Source organism: Rhipicephalus microplus, chromosome 1, assembly GCF_043290135.1.
Source record: "Rhipicephalus microplus isolate Deutch F79 chromosome 1, USDA_Rmic, whole genome shotgun sequence".
In the NCBI taxonomy this organism is placed as follows: Eukaryota; Metazoa; Arthropoda; class Arachnida; order Ixodida; family Ixodidae; genus Rhipicephalus; species Rhipicephalus microplus.
The window spans coordinates 65,377,926-65,401,147 of NC_134700.1; the positions used below are offsets into that span (position 1 = coordinate 65,377,926).

The window sequence follows — 23,222 nt, forward strand, 5'->3', positions numbered from 1 at the left end:
AAATTACGCCACGCTGTGCCCAAATGTCTGATGAGCCTCAGAATTAACTGAAGTGCGATAACTTCAGCGAGAAATGGCGGCCACGTCGGCCACCAGTCTAGGACGAGGTCTTCATTAATCCAGTCTTTATCGTGACATCTCACGATGACATTCTTTGGTAGCTCCTCCCCTTTCGGCATGTCTTGCTTTTGAAGACGACATAAGGTGGGAGCTTGTGGCCATCCGCCGTGCACGATAACTTGACTATGACACGCTTTTTTTCATTGCTCGCGGTATGGACACTAACCTGCTTCGAGCCCTTCTCGTGAACTGTAAGAGGCAGTGGCATGTCCAGGTAAACTGGAGTTTGATTGGTGTTGCCGATTTGTCCCAGCTGGAAGTTCTGTGAGTGGTGCAACGTAATCACATGGCGTTGAAATGAGATGAGAAGCGCTTCCAAAGGCTTCAGGGAGCTTCTGAGAAATGGAGGTTCGCCGGCGCAGGAAAAATCTGGCTCGGCACATATAGCGGTAGATCCAGTGCTTGCTGGCTTTGAAGTCCGAGCTCAACTCCCCCTTTTCTCTCGCCAGCTCCCTTGCTCCATGCTCCATGTTGCCTGGCAAGTGCGCCGCCCGCTGCTGTCGAACGAACTCTGTCAGTGCGAATTCAATCTCTGGGAAGGCCCCTTGCTTTGCACTGCGAAAGCTTTTTCGCTTTCCGCTGCAAGCGAAAAGCACTTTTTTTTGTCGTCGAAATCCACGGACACTTTCCTCGGTGTCTCCAAACTGTTTTCCGGCCGCACTGTTGCTGATTTCCTTGATAGCTGCGATGACCTTTCTTTTGAATGCAGTCGAGTACTGGTTTCAGTGCCCTGGCACGTTGCACCTTTGCGAAGTGAGGCATAGAACACAGCAATGCTCACACGTCCACTGTGTTCACACGTGCACACGTCCACTGTCCAAGTACACGCTCAAAAAACTCAACAACAAAGAAAGAAATGGCACTAGCGCTCACTTTTGCCATGCGAGGGCGCGAAGATAGCGAAACCAAGCCCTTAGCCACTCATAGACAAAACGAAGTCGTAGCCAAGCGGCAGTTACGAAACCGAAACTTAAAGCACAACTTCGTTTTTTGAGCAAGTTTTCGTTCGGATCTGCACATAGTAGGAAGCGAAAATTCAGAAGGTCAATATTAGGAAAAGCCCGTATTATACGTGGGTATTTACGGTAAGTTACTCGTTAGATGAGGGCACTCACCAGGCACAGGTAAAGTAGTAGCCCCGAGAAGTTTGGGCGTTGCCACCTGGTGGGAGGGTTGGGCGACGTCACGGCATGGACTCTTCAATGCCCGCCGCGGCGCACCTGCATAATGATGCGCTCGCTTCGGGCACTGTTCCGCTGTTTGCATTCGCTTTCTGCTTTTTCAAGCTGCAGATGAATGAGAAAAACAGAATCGGTAATGTTCCTAGTAAACAATAAAAAGTTTACTTTCACTTCTGCACAATCCCCCCGCTCAGTCATAGGCAATGTGAAAAGGGTGAAAGGGTCTGTGTCACGCGGCTGACCACTATGATAGATTCCATTCCTGCCTATGGCAGCCGTATTCTAAAAAGTGTGAAAAGCAAGAACACGCATCTGCTTGAATACAACACCCTCATTGGCGCATAATCATGTGATTCTGAGATGCAAGACACCATTTATACATTGTTATGTTGAGTTGTTCATGGGTAATTCCCTAGGAAATATGAGGGCTTCAACTTCTCTAGTGTTACTTGAATTGAAGGAATTCACGTATCTACGGACAGTGCTCTCACTGGTGTACCAAGCCTTGCGCTCACGTGCAGTATAGAATCTCGCAAAATGTCTTGAATGCACTTGCCTAGAATACTGCCGCTGTGTGTTCTTCCAGTGTACTTGCTCACTTGACACGTTTAGTTTCATACTTCTCTCACAATTATTTTGCAGCTTCACTTCAGCAAAATTATTGAGGTCAAGTGCTTGAAGTTGTGTGCGGAAATTCCTTTTGCTGTCAGATTCTGTTTTCGAGCAGAATAGTAGCAATGATACTGTAGCGCTCGCAACTACCCGTTAAGATAGTCACCTCAAAAATTAATTTTTCTTGCAGTTGATTACCTGTACATGGACATGACATGCGAGATCAGACTCCGAATCATCAAGCCGAAGCTTGTTCATTATTACTTCAGTCACGCTCTGAGTGTGCGATCAAAAGAGTTCATTTTGATTTTCTGGCGTTTGTGTTCGAATCACACTGCTATGTGGTGCTCCTGCGTGAAGTGGACATTATCATTTGTGATGCGCCGGTAGACCACCCCAGCATTTCACGCAAATCAGAGTATACAACTACATATTGCCTGGCAACTGTTAAGAAGTAACCGGTACATAAGATCTGAAAAAAAAAAATGAAAAAAACGACATGCTTTAACATTTCCGAAATGTTTGTGTGTGCACCAGTCTATTTTGGTAATTCTTTTAATACGTTACCTGAGCACGTAAAGTCTCCTATTGGAGAAATCGCAATTCTGTCAAATCATTTAGATTATTCGCAGATGCAAGTGTAACTTGCTTGGCAAAGTGGAATGTATTTAGTGAATTTAAAACATCCTATTTTCGTTAGTTATACTTCGGCACACATATGTTCTATACACTGTGGGGATCTGAGGCGCGCCTGCGACCATTTTGCGGCCATTTTGCCCTACGGCCGCTCCCTTTGTTTCTTTCCCGTTGCTCTGGCAACAGCGTGTGGCAATACATGGTGTCATGCGCGAGAGCGGCACGTGTTCTCGGGAGGCCGAGTCACGTGCGTGCCGGGAGGAGCGCTCTCTTCTCAGTGGTCGGTGCTGGGTAAGCACGTGTTTTCTTCGTCCGCGTCCTCTTTGGGAATCGCTGGACTGTAGCCTGCCTGGAGGCCTTGGCATCCCAGCAGGCGTATTTACTTGAGTGCTAGCTTTGGTACCGTACGCTAAGCAAACAGCGGTGCCTAGTGCTTGGAGTGGTTGTACAACACCAAGCCGCACTTGTCGTAGGCCTACGCGTACGAGGTTTGCCCGAGCTCTCGCGACCATGCCCAGTGGTCATCGTAGAGTGCGCAGCATAGCCACAAGAGACCTTTTCCCGACCGGCGTGTCAAAGCTCGCCATCGCCAGCTGCGACATGCTCGCGGTTTCCCCTTATCGTGAACGTCCGCGTGCGGGAGCCTTTACTCTCCACGCCCTGGGAGCGGACGTTGTACTGTTGCTTGGGGTGCCTCCAAAGGCAATAAAGTGTTGGTGTATTCCTATTATTCGAACACTTTATGTTTTGCCGCGCCGCGCTAAACACCGGTGCGCTACACGCGAGTAGGTGACGGAGTCGCGGCCCTGTGGCTCGCTAAGCGTGAACCCGCGGTGGTCATTCGCTATGGGGAGTAGCGAGGTCACCATACTGGCGCCCAACGCGGTATCAAAGGCTCATTAATCATTAAGCCTTTGATTAGTCTTAGCCGAGTCAGCCCACCTTTGCGAATCAGGCTCGCCCTGTTTACCCGCGTTATGTCTGCTCCGTGTGAGTTTTGTCCGCTGACGCTTTTAGCAGATACCGCATTGCTCGAGAACAGGGCAGTGCCCCCGTTGACCATCACAATTGCGCACCTTCAGTTTTGTCACAAGCCCCAGTCGGGATGACACGAGGCGTTACTTAACAGCTCCCACTGGAGAGGTAGCGTGTTTTAGGTCCGGGACCATATTCAACCCGAACAGTGCACACGGGGGAATTGGACTGCTACTGCTCCCTTTGAAATGCATGGCAGTTTCATGTCACAGCGCTCCGAAACGGCTCTCAGTAGAGCTTCCTGGGCGCTGATCGGCAACGCGGCTTCAGCCGTTGCCGAATTTCGCCCGCTGGCTGCTACGCAACCTATCAGCCAGGCTCATTTGGAGCATGCACCTGTACTGCTAGCCGCAAGCGGCCTAGCAGTTTCACGTGAAGCTGATCCGAGAGGCAGCTGTGAAAAGCAGGCGCTTCCCAATGTCGTGACGGCCGATATCCATTTTGAAACCCCGCCGCTTATCGAGCTCGCAGACAGCTCTGTATCGCTCGCCCACGCCGCTAATGTACCTACAGTTTTTTTCTTTAAAGCGGGCGCACAGACCCTGCTGCAAAATGCCGCCCTAATGATTCAGGCACTCACGGGGGCAGTCCAAACGCTTTCGGCCGTTCTGAAACGCCCTCATCCCGCTGTCATGTTAGTCGTTCCGACCTACAGCGGGTATGTGATCTGCAAAGTGTAAGAGATCACCTAGACTCCCTCACACGTTATCAGAGAGCCATGGGTCTAGACGACCAGGAAGTGCTCGGACGCGTCGTCCCGGCTGCACTGACTGACATGGCGGCCAGGTGGCATCGACTTTCCGGCCACCGAGCAGCAACCCTCGATGAGTTCCGCGCGGCCTTCCTGCGCGAATTCTTACCCACTGACTACGAGAGTAGGATGCGGCGCTAGCTCGAACTCCGCCCACAAGCTCCTGATGAGTCGCTTCAGGAGTACGTACGCGCGATGGAAGACCTTTTTTCTATCGCTGAGCCCAGAGCCTCGAACGAGGAATGCGTCAAACGGGTGATCAGGCAGGCACACCCGACTTTTTCGGCGTACCTGCATGGCAGTCGCTTCCATGATTTGGAGGAGTTGGCCGTCGAGGCAAAGCGCATCCAAGGCGACATTCTGGCCGCGCGTGCCTATCGCCCGTCACCACCAGCCAGCAAGGCCCTTGAATCGCGCTGCGCGTGGGGAGGGGCCATGACCCTTCCCTAGTGGCAACAGCCCGCCGGAGCTGCCTTTGCGGCTACCGCTACAGGTGGGCGTATGTGGGAGATAAGTGATCGAGCTGTAGATCCCTACACGTGCGGGAGGCGTACAGCCGGTGCTGCATCGCAACTCGACGGGCGCGAGCAGGGACGAAATCCGACCCAGCGCATCACCGGTGGTGAGGGTCGTCAGAGTGGTTTCTTTGATCACGCGGCGAACAGACCCCTGCAGCTCGAAGCTGCTCCGTCTGGGAAGAGGGACCGCGATGGAGTGCGCTGCTTCCGCTGCCGTCAACGAGGGCACATAGCGAGGGAGTGCTCCGCGTTTGTGCCTCCTGTGAGGCAAGGAAACGGGAGCGCGGGCCGTTCGTGAAGGCACAAGCGGCCGAACCCTTGCTTCTCCCCTCTGCGTACCGGGCAAGCAGTCTTGCTGGTACACACGCGCTGTTTATTTCGGTCACCATTGTCGGTCGCGAATTCTCGGCGTTGCTGGACACGGGCGCAAGCGCTTTGTTGTTTGGCGAACAGGTGCTTTCCCACTTGCAGAAGCACTTGGTGCGCTTGCGGGACAGCCGAACGACATACACTCTCGCGAAAGGCGTGGCCCAGTCGGGGGATGCCGCGCGGTTGACTGTCAGATGGGGAGGCCGAATCAGTTGCGCGTGTTTCGTTCATCATCCAGGGCTTAGTGTTCCTGTGATTCTCAGTCCGGACTTTCTCCTAAAAACCGGTATCGTAGTAGACATTGCGAACGGAGGCTATCGTGACACACCTTTTTCCGAGCTAAAGCCGTTCATCTGCCCACCGGCGTTTGCTGTTGCCTGTGCAGTAGAGCTGTTGAAACCGTGTCACGTGCAAACTTCAGGGTCAGGTCTCTGCGCTATGCACTTGTCGGCTCAAAATCCCCATGGAGATCGAGCAGCACGACACGAAGAGGCTCTGCATCCTTTAATCGCCTGTGCGACTCAATTGGATGATACACAGAAGGCTCGTCTGTCGGCATTGTTACGCGGATACGATGAGCTCTTCACCGATCAACCAGGCTGTACCGATTTGGTGAGCCATTTGATCGAAACTGGCGATGTGCTTCCTTTGAAGTGTAACCCCAGGCCCCTCAGCCAGGCCAAAAGGCAGGTAATTGATGGCTTGCTGGACGAGATGCTCTCAGCTGGCATTGTTCACTGTTCGTCCAGCGCCTGGGCGTCTACAATTGTGTTGGTGCCTAAGAAAGATGGCAGTCACCGCCTGTGCGTAGACTACTGCCGTCTGAACAGAGTGACTCGTTAGGATGTCCGTCCGCTCCCCACGATTAGCTCCATCGTAGGAAACCTCGGCACTGCGCGGTATTTTACCACATTAGATGCCTCCAAAGGCTACCTACAGGTCCGGATGAATGAGCATGACCGGTGCAAGACTGCGTTCACGTCCCACAGAGGGTTATTTGAGTTCACTCGTGTGCCCTTTGGTCTTTGCAATGCTCCTACGACTTTTCAGAGACTCATGGACCGCGCCCTCGGGGAAGCAAAGTGGTCTTACTGCATGTGCTACCTCGACGACATCGAGATTTACCATATTTACTCGCGTAATGATCGCACTCGCATAATGATCACACCCCTAAATTTTGTCGTCTAAATTCCACTTTTTTCCCCCCGTGTAATGATCGCATCCTGAACTTGTTGCATCGACATGTCATGTGCCAAGTCTAGCTGAACGCGCTTATCATTGTTTTTGTGATCTGAAAGCAGGCATCACTATGCTAATGCCGTAAATTTACTGATTTAAATGAAAGCATTCCTTATTTAGATGGAAGAAACTGTTTTGACACGCGTGACATACTCACAACCTCCATAACTGACGCAAAGAAGAAAAAAAATGCGGTGGCTTCTGTTTCAGAAGGACCAGAGAGACCGCAGGACTGATACGTCTTCGGTTTATTGTTGATAGAACAGGAATATAAAAAAAAATGCAGAGCGTGCCCCTGGCTACTTCTTCTTCCTCGCCTCCGAGCCCCATCTTCAATCTGTTTTCTACATCTTCCCGCCGGCCAGGTTCAACCGAAGCAACCTTCGAGCGAATACAACAGTTGAATCGGCCTCTTGACTAATTTTCCTTCAGGTGTACGAAGCAAGCATGTTCTCACTAGTCCATCCTTGCCTGGGAAAATCTTTTCGACCTTGCAGAGTTTCCACAGAGTTCTTTTTCGCGCTTCTCCAAACAGAAGTACATCTCCTTCTTGTACATTTGCGTGACGCTCTGTTTTTCTGCTGGCACAATCAAGCTCCCTCAGGTACTCCTTTTTCCATCTGGTCCACCATGTTATCATTGCCTGTTTTCTTGCACTCCAGTAATTCAGCAAACTGTATTCTTCGAGTCTGTTTTCTCCCGGCTTGTTCATGGCAAGGAGTTCTGAAAAGTGACTTTCTCTTGGTAAAATAATGGGATGCTTCTCGTCAAAGCTCAAATCACTCCACTGAAGCCTCCCTTTTACTCTCAAGACACCTTGATCATCTTCGAAGATGTTCGTGCCGTACAGATTCATGTTGTCATATATTCGTGTCACTGCATTTTGTAGCGCTTTCTGCTCCTGCTTTATCAACACAAACTCTGCCTTGTCCAATTCTTCTCCTGTCAGCGAACCTGTTTTCCTTTCTTTTCGTCGGTTTCCTATATAACGCATCACCCACGCGGTAACTCGTAACGCTTTCTTGTATGATCCAAACCTGCTCACATCAATTATTTTTTCTTCACTCGTGGTGGTAGTTAAGCTTGCCACGGTCTTTTCTTCGTCTTTGTTGTCATCACTGTCCGATTCTTGCGTGATGTCATAATCAGGGCTTCGTTTTTCATTCTTGATCCACGTGGGGCCTTTCCACCATAATTCACTGTCCAGCAAACGTTTCATCTTTATCCCCCTTGTCATCAAATCCGCAGGATTTTCATCACTTTTAACATAACCCCATTGACTCTCATTGGACTTGCTCTTAATTTCTGCTGCGCGGTTGCAAACAAACAGATCTTTCGTCTTGTTTGACTTTATCCAGCATAACACAATTTGAGAGTCAGTCCAGAATTTCACACTCCTCAGTTTCCTGATGAAATTCTCGGTTATATGACTGGCCAATCTGACTGATATTGTGGCCGCCAACAACTCCAATCTTGCTAGTGTGATCTTTTTGATTGGAGCGACTCTACCCTTTGCAATGATTAAATTGGCTTCATTGCTTCCATCGGAGTATTCTGTTACAATGTATGCTGCTGCTCCATACGCCATTAGACTCGCATCGGAGAACACGTGTAGAGTCGATGCTTTCACTTCAGCTTGCCTGTTGTCATAGCATCTGTTAACGGTGAAGTCATCTAAGTGCTGAAGTCATCTAAGTGCTGAAGCTCCTCCGACCAGTCCTTCCAAGCTGATCTATGCTGGCTTGGTAACGGGTCATCCCATTTCAGTTTATTCATCCAAATTTTTTGCAACAATATTTTTGCTCTGACTGAAAATGGTGTCAAAAAACATAAAGGGTCATATAGCTTTGCCGTGTCCTGCAAAACCTGTCTTTCTGAGAGTTGTCTCATGTCCTTGTCATTTCGCCATGTAGTGTCGGGAAAGCTCAACACGTCGTCTACGAAATTCCATTTCAGTCCCAAAATCTTGATTTGTCCCTCTTTTCTTATCCCTCGATCCAGATCCTCTCTTTCTTCATCAAAGAGTTTTCTTAGCTCGGCGTCATTTGAAATCCATTTTCTTAAATTCATTCCCGCATAGCGAAAAATATCTCGTGTTTCTTTGTATATCTTTGTCGATGTCGAGTATTCGTCGGCTCCTAGTAAAACGTCATCGACGTAGATTCCTTTCCGGAGTTGCGCCACAACTGCAAGATATTTTTCTTCGAATTTATCCAAATGTCGATGAATCGTGGCCGCTAGAAGAAAGCTACTTGGTGTAGTTCCGAAAGTAACCCTCGTCATCCTTCACGTTTTTATCTTCGGGGTTGGCATATCTTGGCTGGGTATTCTTTCCCACCACATGAATCGCAGTGCGTCTCGGTCATTTTCATGTATCTTGATCTCCAAGAATGCTTTTTCCACGTCGGCTGACATAGCGATCTTGTGATGTCGAAAGTTCATCAGCAAACTTGTGATGTCAGGGTTTAGGTTTGGCCCCTTTTCCAAGTTGTCATTTAAGGATTCACCTGGATTCTGGCTTGACGATGCGTCAAAGACGATCCGTATTTTTGTCGTTGTTCGGTCCTTCTTAATTACTGCTTGATGCGGCATGTAGTATACAAATTTGTTCTGTATATCGGATCCAGCATCTTCTTCGACGTTTTCTGCTATTTCTTGCTCAAAGTACTCTCGAATAGCTTTGTCATAGGCTAGGAGTTCATCTTTATCCTTGCATAATTTTTTGGTCACCTGGATAAGCCTCTTCTCTGCAATGGTGGTGTTGTCATCCAATGTCACGTTTTCCTTCCATGGTAGCCGCACTTGGTATCTGCCTGCCTTGAACTCCATTGTTTGTCGGACGTAGTCTAGCACATGTTTATCGTTCATCTTCGTTGCTGGGTTCTCCTTTATGCCCATGTTTTCCAAGTCCCAGAATCTCTGCAGTTCGTCCACAGTCGTGTCCGACTTGGCACTGACCTTGAGTACCATAACCATTGATGATTTCATCGGCACACAATGAAGTCCTACAGGACCTTGGACTGTCCATCCCAATGTTGTTTCTATTGCCATTACTTTTGGATGAATCTCGCAAATACGACCAGTGACAACAGTCCAGTAATAATCTGCTCCAATTAATATAGAAGTTTCCATATTTTTTCTTTCTTTGTCCGTCTTCTGGTTGTCATCAGCCAAACAAATTCCCATCGATCTTGCTCTTTCATGTATTGTCAACGGTGGCGATGGTTGGACGTCACAGGATATAACTTCTATCTCCAGTGCCTCAATCGTGACTGGCTCCGATGTGGGATCCTTCCTTACGCTGACCTCGACGACTTTCATGTCTAGTTCCATCTCTCCTCCTCCAAATGATCCTACAGTAATCCTTTCGGATCTTTTTACCTTGCACGCTAGTTTTCTTGCCAATCTTTTGAGGATGAATGTCCTCTGACTCCCGTTGTCCAGCAGAATCCGTGCGTAGCACCCGCTGTCTTCTCCCTCCGTCCATGAAAAGGCTGTCTGCAGTAGTATGCACTTGTGTTCATCAGACTGCTGTGCGTGCATGTTGCAGGACTTGCTGGTGTCCAAGCGGTCAGGTTGCGCGCTTTTACACACTTTCTCAACATCATTACCGCTTTGCTGCTGTGCCGACTTTCCTGCAGGCGTACGTGGTCGACACATGGATGTCGCGTGCCTTCTCTTGCATGTTTTGCAGCGTACGTTAGCGCGGCATATCTTCGCCGTGTGGTGAGGTCTGGTGCACCTGAAGCACCTTCGTTCCCGTTGCAAGGCTTCTTTTTCTGTTGCATACTAATGCTTCTTCTGCAATCTTCCGTGTAGTGTCCAGTCATCTCACAGAAGATGCATTTTTTCATCGAGGTGCTTTGAAGCGCAGATGTTCTAGTCCGCCTCATACTGTGCGGTGACTGGGTAACGTCGTAATTTTCCTCTCGAGTTTCTTCTCTGCTGCGTATATATATGTTTAAAAACTCCATAATTTCTTTCAAACTGCTCGTGCTGTCTCTTGACGCTGAGTCCGATTCCGTAGTTGCCGGTCTGTTGTCACCTTTCTTTAACTCCTTCATCTTCAGAGTTTCTTCAACCCATCTACATCTTTAGGACTCTTCACTGCTTCCAAATTTGCAAGCTTTTTTATGTAGCTCTCTTTTAAATTATCTTCTCGTCCGAAGGTTTCTTTCAAAAGAGCGACTGCATGCTCGTAATTCTGATCAGAAAACTGCAAACCTTCTATGAGGGACGCAGCCTCCCCGCTCAGATACGCCAGAAGGTAATTAAATTTTTGATTCTTCGGCATGTTCGCTCTGTTATGCACCGATGTCTCGAACTGATGCCAAAACCTTGGCCATGCTGTTTTTTTCCCATCAAACTTGATCATCTCAAGACGTGGCAACTTAACAAGCTCTTGCGTCTCCGAGATTTGGTCAGTACCTTGCACTGAACTCGCCTGTTCTGTGACTATTCTCGTAGTCGGTTGCGTCGCTTGTTCTAACTCGCGTAATTGCTCCTCAATTTTTGTCGTTGCAGCGACGATCTTCATCTCATAATGCAAAACTCTTTCAAATTCTGCCTCCGCGTCGTCTTCTTCAATGAACGGTTCTATCTGTTCGTTAACTTGTCTTAGCGTCTGTGACACGCTCTTCATCTGGTTCAGAAGCGTCATAAGTTGCGCTCGATCGGCGTCTTCTTCTATCTTCTTATCGATTTCGCTCGTAAGCGTCGTCACATTTGCTCGAAGCGTCTTCCGCTTCTTTGATAGGACCTCTTTATTCATGCCTAAAACGTGTTGAAAGAGCTCTTGCCTTTTTATGTGCGTCTGAAACAGTCGTCGGTCGTGGTCCTTCTCTCGACGGTTCGTCCTTGAGCCAGACGCCGCTGCTTTGTTTTTCAACCCGTTGTTGCGAAGGGGGTTGAAGTCTGTGCGTCTGTCTTCAGATCACTCCCGGTCACGGCACCATGTTTCAGAAGGACCAGAGAGACCGCAGGACTGATACGTCTTCGGTTTATTGTTGACAGAACAGGAATATAAAAAAAAAATGCAGAGCGTGCCCCTGGCTACTTCTTCTTCCTCGCCTCCGAGCTCCATCTTCAATCTGTTTTCTACAGCTTCGCTCCACGGAGTGCTTCGCTCCGTCAGCCACCACGTTTGTTTTGACATCCCGCACTGTTAAAGTGGCGGCCGCCTGTTGGTCGACCTGTGTTCATCATGCAGCAATGTTTTTTTTTTTTTTTTTGCTGAGACCACATTTTTTTGTGTGTGTGCTTTGTGATCGTCTGTTGAAGCGCTGTTTCACCATGGGGTGGTATGCGAGCTTTACTACCGCGTTCAAGCTGAAGGCGCTTGACTACGCGCTAGAGTACGGCAATCGCACTGCCGGCAGACATTTCGGCATCGACGAAATCCGGATCGGATATTGGGAAAAAAAAGCGCGACATGCTCGTGGCTACTAACAGCACGCGATGGGCTTTCCGCGGTCCCAAATCTGGCAAGTTCCCTGACATTGAAAAAGCAGTCCTCGAATACCAAGGACATGCGCAATGATGGTTATGCAGTGTCATTAGACATGATACGGACGCAGGCGTGCACAGTTTTCCGGAGGCTGGGAATAGCCACAAAGGACTTCTGCGCTAGTTCCGGCTGGACGACACGCTTCATGCGATGGAATGGACTGTCGCTGGCATTTCCAACGCGCTCGACGGAACGGACGATGACCCTCTGTGGGATAGCGAAGACACTGCCGGTTCCGACAGGGAATCTTGCGGCGACAACACTGAGGCCAGTAATGCTTTGGAGTCTGAATAAACATTAGGGGGTCAGAGAGGTAAAAAATAAAAGGGCAGTGTGCCGTGCATGTAGCTCCTGCATAATGCGTGCATATTATTACAAAGGTAAGCCTTAATTTACTTTTATTTTCGGTTGTGTTCATGATGGCTACCGTAAGAATTCTGATTAGCGACTTTTTTGCGTTTCCGGTGCTCAGAATATTTTTTCACGGAAAATTTACCCCGCGTAATGATCGCATCTTGAAGTTGGAGTCAATTTTTTTGAAAAAAAAAGTGCGATCATTGTGCGAGTATATACGGTATTCACGAACCTTCGAAGAGCACTTGGCCCACATTGCCGATGTGCTCGAGAGGGTGGGGCCACCGGGATGACATTAAATCCCGCGAAGGCCCAACTAGCCCAAACCAGAGTTGAGTTACTTGGCTTCACGCTGGGCGAAGACTCCATTGAGCCAGATCGGGAGAAACTTCGAGCAATCCTCGATTTCCCCGCGCCCAAGGACGTATGCAGCTTGCCCCGCTTTCTCTGAATGGCCAATTTTTACCGGTCGTTCATTCCGTCCTGTGCCCGAGTGCAGGCACCCTTCACCATGCTCTTGGGTAAGTCAGCTGAGTGGCGATGGGGACCTGAGCAGCAAGAGGCGTTTTGCCGTCTGTCTAGCGCCGTTGCAGAGACAACGCAGCTCAAGCTCCCCGACCTGACCAGACCGTTTGTTGTCCTGACTGACGCAAGCGATCTGGGATTAGGAGCAGTTCTCCTACAGGAATACGATGGTGCTTTGCAGCCGTTGGCCTTTGCCTGCCGCTCGTTGATACCCGCAGAAAGGAATTATTTTGTGACCGAGAGGGAGTGTCTCGCATTCGTGTTTGCACTGCGGAAGTTTGATGTCTACCTTGATGGGACAAAATTGATGTCTACCTTGATGGGCTGATGCGGCTCCATGAGCCTGCAGGCAGGCTAGCGGGCTGGGCTCTCCTAATACAGCATTATGACTTTTCAGTGTAGTATTGGTAGGGGAGCATTAACGTGGTAGCTGATGCGCTATCTCGTGCCCAGTGTCTACCGGGAGCTTGGATCTCGGTTCGACAATGGCTAGCGGTGCCTTTGCACAAGCTAGCGACGCGGGCGAAACGACGACGGAGCCGCCGAGCGGAGAAAAAGGTGAGCGCGCCGACGAGCAAACCCTTTCCGCAGGCCAGCCAAGCAGCGCGCCGCGAAGCGGGCGAAAGGGGAGCGAAAGGGAAGCGAACCCATGACGCCAACACGAGCGGATGCGATGGCTATAGTCCTGAGTGGGAATGATACCAGACTCCCCTTTGAAAGAATGGGAATCGCTTTCAGCAGACAAGAGTTATTGAAGGCTCAGCAAGATGACCCGTTTTGTTGCGAGTTGAGCGACGGTCTCAGGGAGACGGAGCGCCGAGATGCTGCTGGTAGTGCGGCGGGCGCAGGGGGACGGGAACCGGCGTGTGTCGCTGGGTCACCCTCAGATACATACTTGCTGGACCATGATGGACTCCTGCTGAAATACATAGCCATTGATGAGGAGTAATCTGTTTAAGGTGGATCTGTTTAAGGTGGTTGTGCCCAAAAGTCTGAGAGGCGCACTGTTGCGAGCCTCTCACGACGTGCCCATGGTTGGTCACCTGAGTGTCTCCAAAGTTTTTGCGAAACTGAGCAAGGCTGTGACTTGGCTTGGCATGACGCGTGACATTTTTCACTATTGCCGTTCCTGCCACGTCTGTCAAGCGGTGAAATGAAGGGGCGGCAAGCCGCCCGGCTTGATGAAACCGATTGTCAGTGAGCGTCTGTGGCATGTAGCCACCTGCTATCTGATGGGGCCTTTCCCCAGGAGTAAGCGGGGGTTCATAAATCTGACGGTAGTCGTTGATCATTTTTTCAAGGGGGTGGAGTTGTCTCTGCTACAGAAAGTACAGCACGAGCGGTGCTAGAGAGGCTACAGAAAGTGTTTTGTTGGTTCAGCTTTCTGAAAAAATTGATCACGGACAACACATCGTATTTCACTGCTCGGGTGTTTGGTGATACATGCCATTTCCTAGGAATAGATCACTGCACCACTTCGCCCTACCATCCCCAGTCCAATTTGACGGAGCAAACCAATTGTACGCTTAAACCGATGTTGGCGGCCTTTGCAAGTGAAAAGGACTGGGCAGACCATTTGAGTGAACTCGCGTTTGCAATCCGAACCTCCGGGAGTTGCTCTACTGGTTTCTCTCCCGCTTTCTTTAACTTCGGAAGGGAGTTGGTAAATCTGATGACCATCATCATCATCATCATCAGCCTGACTACGTCCACTGCAGGACAAAGGCCTCTCCCATGTTCCGCCAGTTAACCCGGTCCTGTGCTTGCTGCTGCCAATTTATACCCGCAAACTTCTTAATCTCATCTGCCCACCTAATTTTCTTTCTCCCCCTAACCCGCTTCCCTTCTCTGGGAATCCAGTCAGTTACCCTTAATGACCAGCGGTTATCCTGTCTACGCGCTACATGCCCTGCCCATGTCCATTTCTTCTTCTTGATTTCAGCTATGATATCCTTAACTCCCGTTTGTTCCCTAATCCACTCTGCTCTTTTCTTGTCTTTTAAGGTTACACCCACCATTTTTTTTTCCATTGCTCGCTGCGTCGTCCTCAATTTAAGCTGAACCCTCTTTGTAAGTCTCCAGGTTTCTGCTCCGTAGCTAACAGCTGTTATATACCTTCCTCTTGAGGGATAGTGGCAATCTACCTGTCATAATTTGAGAGTGCTTGCCGAATGTGCTCCACCCCATTCTTATTCTTCTAGTTACTTCAATCTCGTGGTTAGGCTCTGAGGTTACTACCTGCCCTAAGTAGACATAGTCTTTTACAACTTGAAATGCACTATTACCTATCTCGAAGCGCTGCTCCTTTCCGAGGTTGTTGTACATTACTTTGGTTTTCTGCAGATTAATTTTAAGACCCACCTTTCTGCTCTCCTTGTCTAACTCCGTAATCATGAGTTGCAATTCGTCCCCTGAGTTACTCAGCAATGCAATGTCATCGGCGAAGCGCAGGTTACTAAGGTATTCTTCATTGACTCTTATCCCTAACTGTTCTCATTCTAGGCTTCTGAAAACCTCCTGTAAGCACGCGGTAAATAGCATTGGGGAAATTGTGTCCCCCTGCCTTACACCCTTCTTGATTGGTATTCTGTTGCTTTCTTTGTGAAGCACTATGGTAGCAGTTGATCCCCTGTAGATTTCTTCCCGAATGTTTATATATACTTTATCTACGCCCTGATTCTGCAGTGTTTGCACGACGGCTAGACTTTATAATGAGTGCACACCCTGGAATCGTGCAGGATGTGGAAGTGATTGGCAAGGTACGATGCAGTGACCATAGAATGGTACGGTCTCGAATTCGCCTAGACTTGAAGAAGGAACGATAGAAACTGATACGCAAGAAGCCAATCAATCAGCTAGCATTGAGAGGGAAAGTACAGGAATTCAGAGTGTCTCTGCAGAACAGGTACTCGGCTCTTAGTGAGGAAACCAACCTTAGCGTAGATACAATGAATGATAATCTGACGAGTATCATTACGGAGTGTGCAGTGGAAGTTGGAGGCAGGGTAGTAAGACAGGACACTGGCAAGCTTTCCCAGGAAACGAAGAACCTAATTAAGAAGCGTCAAATCATGAAAGTTTCAAGTACAACAGACAAAATAGAACTGGCAGAGCTTTCGAAGTTGATTAATAGACGTAAGGTATGCGATGTAAGAAGGTATAACATGGAGAGAATTGAACACGCTCTGAAAAACGGAGGAAGTGTCAAAGCATTGAAGAGGAAACTTGGGTAGGCAAAAGTCGGATGTATGCACTAAGGGACAAAGAAGGCAAAATAACTACCAATATGAATAAGATAGTTAAAATAGCGGAGGAGTTTTACAGAGATCTGTACAGTAGCCGAGACAACCACGACTTTAATACTATAAGAACTAGCAGTAACCCAGATTACACCCCACCAGTAATGATAGAAGAAGTCAGAAAAGCTTTGGAGAGGATGCAAAGAGGCAAAGCTGCTGGTGAGGATCAGGTAACATCAGATCTGCTGAAAGATGGAGGACAGATTGTGTTAGAAAAACTAGCCACCCTGTTTACGAGGTGTCTCCTGACGGGAAGAGTACCAGAGTCTTGGAAGAACGCTAACATCATCTTAATACATAAGAAAGGAGATGACAAGGACTTGAAGAATTACAGGCCGATCAGCTTGCTCTCTGTAGTATACAAGCTATTTACAAAGGTAATTGCTAACAGAGTAAAGAAAACATTAGAATTCAATCAACCAAAGGAACAAGCAGGATTCCGAACAGGCTACTCAACAATTGACCACATTCATACTATCAATCAGGTAATAGAGAAATGCTCAGAGTATAACCAACCACTCTACATGGCCTTCATAGATTACGAGAAGGCGTTTGATTCAGTAGAAATATCAGCCGTCATGCAATCTGATGACCAGTGTCATGCAATGCCAGCTCGGTGAGGAGGAAGAACCGGCAGACTGTTCTGCTTATGCTTCCACACTTCGGGACAGTCTTTGTCGAGTTCTTAGTAGAGCGAGGCAGAGTTTGGCATCGGCCAGGGCCGAGAAAAAGCCCAGTACGACCAAAAACATCGCCATCTTTCATTTAACATAGGTGACCTTGTCCTGAAGCGCTACCACGCTCTTAGCGACGCGAGCAAGAGTTTCTCAGCTTCGCTCGCTCCTAAATGGCTGGGTTCGTACCGAGTGGAGAAAGCTTGGGCTCCGCTCGTGTACTTGCTGAAAGACCCGCTTTCGAGAAAATTCAGCGGTGCCCACATCGCAGACCTGAAAGCCTTTGCATCGAGGTCTGACGAGCCTGCGCCAGCGCCCAGTGGCTCTTCGTGCGAGCAACGGCGCACACATGGCGCGGCGGGACCGCATTTGGACCACGCACCAGTATAATCTGAGGAAGCAGTCATCTGAGTGATTTCGCGCCGGACGGCGGGCTTATTTGCGCAACCGAAAGCTTTCATTTTTACTGTCTCAGTTAGCTAACTTCTTTACAGCCGGTGCTTGCAGGAAAGTCTGCTCCGCCCAGTTGCTGCTGCTGATTTTCATTTGAGTGTTCTTGTTTACTTGTTGTTTCTTTCGTGCTTTCTTTTTTTCTCCTCGCTGGAGGAGAAAGAGGTATGGGGCGCTGCTGAGCCACATACTCTTCAATTTCAGGGGGCCGCTGACCGAACCTGGGTGGCAGTGAGTTCGTCGAAAATTCGCGTAGTCCAAGTTGTCGGTAAAAACTATGTCGGTACAGATGCCCAGCTTCGCCACAGTGGAAGCAGAGAGGACGCCGATCTGGCGCACGCCAGACATCTGATTACTGCGAGATCAGGGGAGGTGCGCTGTAATATGGCACCGCTTGGACCGTCTGCAGCATGGCTGGGGCCATGGTGGGATGCAAGTCACTGGGTGGTTGATAATCCCGCATGATAGGCCGTTTTCTTAAGGTGTGCTAGACTTTATCTCGAACAACGCTGGACAATGAGGAGATAGTGGGCTGCGAGGGCACTGACAGCTTCTGGAGTTCTTCGTGGATGACTGAGCATATGAGCTCGGGGAAGAAATCCACTTGGCCACCGAAAGCACCCAAGTAGTCCATAGTTAAAGCGATGACAGGCCGTTCGTATGACGGGGCCCGGTGCCTAAGAGTGCTTTCGATGGTGACGGCTTCTGTGAGAAATTCTGACACAGTCTTGGGTGGACTGCGCACAAGCCCACCGAAAAGCTGCTCTTTCACCCTGCGCATGAGGCACCGTACCTTCTTTTCTTCTGGCACGCCGGGGTCAGCTCGGTGGAAAAGACGCGTCATGTCCTCGACATACATCGCAACCCCTTCGTTCGGCAGTTGTATGCAGGACTGCAGATCGCGCTCATCTCTCTCCCTACGGTCAGGGCTGGCAGATGTCCCAAGAAGTCGGCGTTTGAAGTCTTCCCATCATGTAAGAATACCTGCCCGGTTCTCATACCATATACGTGCGCCGTCCAAAAGGCTGGAATAGGCGTGCCGCAGTTTGTCTGCGTCGTCCCACTGGTTGTACACGGCAACGAACTCGTAATGAACTAGCCAATCTTTGACATCCTGAAGTGCAGTGCTATAAAAGGGGTTTGGCATTCACGGTGTGAGTAAGGTGCAATGAAGCGGCGTTGTGCCGTTCGTACCGATTGGATTGGTGTCGGTAGGGCTGGTCGGAGCTGCCATGTTGTTAGAGAGCAGTCCAAACTCAGGGGATCGCCCTCGGATTATTCTGCTGACGCGATGCACAGGCGTGACCACCGGTACGACGCTGAAGTTCTTGCTGTGTGGATGGGTACGGTGCATAAATTACCCGGCACCTCCACCACTTGTCATGCACCAAGAGCCGTAAAGACAAGACAGGAACAGCAGGGCAGAAAAACACGAGCATGTATCTTCAAACAAAGCGTTAACCCACACTTCTTCGTTCTCTTTGCCCTTTTCGGCTCACAACTCTAGGTGGCAATATTTAAGATATGCCAACATAGACTAATGACTATAGATTGAAAGTATGCAAGAGTTTTTTCGCCTTTCTTGGTTATTTTACAGCAAAATTAATTATTAATTTTCAAAAGCAGTGGGAATTGTGTTACAATTTTTATGAGTAATTAAAAAGGCTTGTGCTCTAAATCCTGCTCTCATACTTTCATTCCACACACATACAGGTTTCCATTGCAACAAGAAATATTGTTGTACCTGCTTTAGCTGCAGAGATATATAGGCCTCAAAGTTGAACAGTCGTAAATTGACTTTTTTGAGAAAAATTGAAAAAACTAGAAACACACAGCTTCTTCAAAAGGCAACAATCACGTTGTGCATGTTTTGCGATCCTCATAACGGTGCTGATAAATTCATTGCAGAGCTTCTAAATAGGTCCCAGCAAATTATAAAGAAGTCTTGAAGTCGGTTTCCCATTTTTTTGCAGGTTCTGCATGTTAACAGCATCAAGCATATGGACAGTTAGAATGACATTACAAAAAAATTACCACTTCCTGGTGTGTCGAAATTGCCAGAGAGATAGAAAAATACTTGCAGAAATCAAATATGTCAATTTTAAAAAATTAATTTTTTTGTCATTTTTTGGTTCCAAAGACCAGTCTGCCCCCTTAAGTACCTGTATTAAAAATGGAGACACAAATTTTACAGTGGAACGTCAGAGGACTCCTGAGAAACCTCGACAATGTTCAATAACTTTTACATAAACGTTCACCAAATGTGCTGTGTGTACAAGAAACACACCTAAAACCTAAGATCTTTAATTTTCTACGCCAGTATATTATTTTTTGAAAGGACAGAAATGAAGCAAGCCGTCGCGTCATCTAGTGGTGTGGCCATTATAGCCAATCAAGGGATTGCATGTACTCATCTACCAGTCAAAACATTTCTTGAAGCAGTGGCTATTCAAGTAGTTCTTCTGAACAAACTCGTCACAATCTGCTCTATCTACGTACCTCCACACCATCATCTTGAAAGACGGGAATTCCAGTCCCTAATACAGTTAGCGCTCGTTAACCCGGATCTCATGGGACCTATGAAAACGTCCAAGTTAACCGAATTCCAGATTATTGAATGAACCATCAAAACAATGGAAAATGTACTCGGCACAGACAAACCTTTAATTTATGAAAAGCTGCGTCAACTTAGTCCCACTCGTCATCGGAATTAGTGCTAGAACAATTTTTTTAAACCCCATGTGGTGGTGGTGTGCACGCTCGCTGTTGTGAGAACTGATGCAGAACTCCGCGAAGACAGAGCTTCGACGGCCTCCTGCACGGTGCGATGTCAGGTCGGCTCATCTTGAATGTCATCATCAGAACAGTGATTCTGATCTTCTTCAAGCACTTCCGATAATATGTCATCATCAGTCGGCAAACCAGCAATGGCCACGCCATCATCAACAGACACAAACACAGCCTGAGAATGTAACGACGGTTTCTATGTGAAAGCGCCAACTCGCCCAACTTTTTTGATATACCCGAGCTGCACACGCTGTGCGCTAAGTCACTACAAAAAAATCTGCAGCGTAGGCGTCGCGGGCAACTGGGGTAGTGGCGGCTGCGCAAACTGTCCCCCGCGGCACCATGTGTGGTGCATTTCGCAGACACTGGATGCACCAGCGGACCAAGCGCTGCCGCTGGGTGGTTACTAGCACCACTTGGCCACTTCCCCGCTCATGCACTGTCATCATGATTTATTCTGCTGCTGGTCGTTCAGTTTCGGTTTCTCTGAAACTTCGGTGCCGCCGTCAGTTACGGCGGTGGGGTAACCGGAATGGGTATCCGAAAGCAGGAAACCCCGATAGCACTCTCTGGAATCGTTCGAGTTAACCGGTGCGCGTCTGAATCCCTCAGATTCAATGAGCATTTGACATCATTAAAATATACGCAGTTTCGCTGAGACCGTGCCACGTGTCTGAGTTAACCAAATTTCTGAGTTAATGAGATTGAATAAATGAGCTTTTACTGTAGATAAACTTCCAGAAGCTTATATTCTTCTTGAAGATTTCAATGTACATAGCAATCTATTGGGTGACGTTCGCTGTGATGCTCGAAGTCTCCTGATTGAACGGTTTCTTTTTACTTCTGGCGCGTGTCTTCTAAATTGGAAAGAGCCCACATACTACTGCCTCGCCAACAATACCTACTCGTCAATAGACCCCAGTATTGTCTCTCTATTCCTCCTTCTTTTACTGACATGGAACATCACCAATAATCCTTATGGAAGTGACCACTTTCCGGTAACGCTAAGCACACCCATATCAAGTGAATATCGCCCACAGGTCTCCAAATGGATCACTGACAAAGCTGATTGTGAACAGTTTTCAAAGATTACTTGTTTAAGTTGGACTGATTTATCTGGCTTAGGCATAGATGCAGCTGTGCAATACTTTTCAGCCTTTCTGACAGACACTGCTATGAAATTCATCCCGCAAACATTGGGACTGCCTGGCAAGCGACGTGTCCCATGGTAGAACACTGACTGTCATAATGCATGCAAACAAAGCAAAGCGTGGAAGTTGCTTCGGGACTCTCGGACAGCAGTGTCTTGAAAGCTTTAAGAAACTCAAGGCAGGAGAACGCGCCGGCAGGCTAGGAGAGAAAGTTGGCCTAAGTTTTTATCAGGCATCACTTCATATACGCAAGAAACTAATGTCTCGAACATAGTTTGCAAGGTAGCAAGCAGGGTGACAGACATCTTCTCCTTGTGTAGACACACAAGGAGACACCTTGGAAGACCAGGCGAACTTTCTCGGTGCCCACTTTGAAGTGGTGTCCCAGCTCGTCACATTATACTGCAGCTTTTCAATGACACAAAACAAAAATCGAAAAGAAAAAAACTTCAGTGAAATTCCTCTAAACATTAGTCGTACAATAACCCTTTCTTTTTGCCGAGTTACAAGAACCTCGTATATTTCTGCAATAAATCTGCCCTAGGTTCAGATCGTATAGTATAGTAAATATTAAAACAACTGCCTTCTGAAACACAAAGAACCCTGCTTTTCCTGTACAACGCTATCTGGTTTTACGGTGAAATCCCCTCTCCCTGGAAGGAAGCCATTATTATTCCTATTTAATGCTAATCAAGGATCCATCTTCTGTTAGTAGTTACAGGCCAATCGCTCTTACAAGTTGCATGTGTAAACTTTTCGAGAAAATGATAAACTGCCGACTTGTACATTACCTTGAAACAAACAATCTGCTCGACCCATACCAATGCGGGTTTCGAGTGGGTAGATCCACCACCGACCACCTGGTGCGTATCAAGGCACAGATCCGAGACGCCTTCGTTCACCAACGATACTTTCTTTCTGTGTCCCTCGATGTCGAAAAAACCTATGATACGACATGGAGATTTGGAATATTAAGAGACCTGTCCCATCTTAGTGTGCGTGGCAGGATGTTTACTATTATTGAAAGCTACTTCTCCAATCGAACATTTCGTGTCAGAGTGGGCAGCGTTCTTTCCCAAAAATTTGTCAAAAAAAGCAGGAGTACCGCAAGATGGTGAACCTAATTGTACTCTTTTTATTGTCAAAATGAATTCGTTGCGTCTTTGCATCCCACAAAATATGTTTTACTGCACATATGTCGATGACGTCCAGCTTGGGTTTAAGTCTTGTAACCTGGCAATCTGTGAGCGGCAAGTTCAGCTTGGCTTGAACAAGGTCTCCAAATGAGCAGAGGGAAACGGATCCAAATTGAACCCCAAAATAAGCATGTGTGTCTCATTCTCCAGAAAGAGAGGCACTCATTCTGACCCTGACATTCAATTGCTGGGTCAACGCCTGTCTGTTAAGGGGCAGACTGGTCTTTGGGACCAAAAAGTGACAAAAAAGTTCATTTTTTAAAATTGACATATTTGGTTTTTGCAAGAATTTTTTTATCTTTCTGTAAATTTTCACACACCAGGAAGTGGTAATTCTTTTGTAATGTCATTCTAACTGTCCAAATTCTTGGTGCTGTTAACATGCAGAACCTGCAAAAAAAGGGGGACCAACTTCGAGGCTTCTTTATAATTTGCCAGCACCTGTGTTAGAGGCTCTGTTACGAATTTATAAGCACCTTTATGAGGATTGCAGAACGTGTACCATGATTGTTGCTTTTGGAAGAAGCTGTGTGTTTTCAGTTTTTTTCATTTTTCTCAAAAAAGTGAATTTACGACTGTTCAATTTTGAGGCCTCGATATCTCTGCAGCTAGGGTAAGTACAACAATAATTCTTCTTGCAATGGAAGCGTGTATATGTGTAGAATGCAAATATGCGAGCAGACTTTAGAGCACAAGCCTTTTAAATAATTACTCATCAAAATTGTAACACAATTCCAACTGCTTTTCAAAATGGATAGTTCGTTTTGCTGTAAAATAACCAAGAAAGGCTTAAAAACAACAAACTCTTGCATACTTTCA

At 47.8% G+C, this 23,222-nt stretch overlaps 1 protein-coding gene across 3 annotated transcripts in view; it reads left to right on the forward strand.

The window, feature by feature from the left end:
- faf (ubiquitin carboxyl-terminal hydrolase-like faf) overlaps positions 1 to 23,222 on the forward strand; it is a 482,217-nt gene that overhangs the window by 414,861 nt on the left and 44,134 nt on the right. The window lies entirely within an intron of this gene.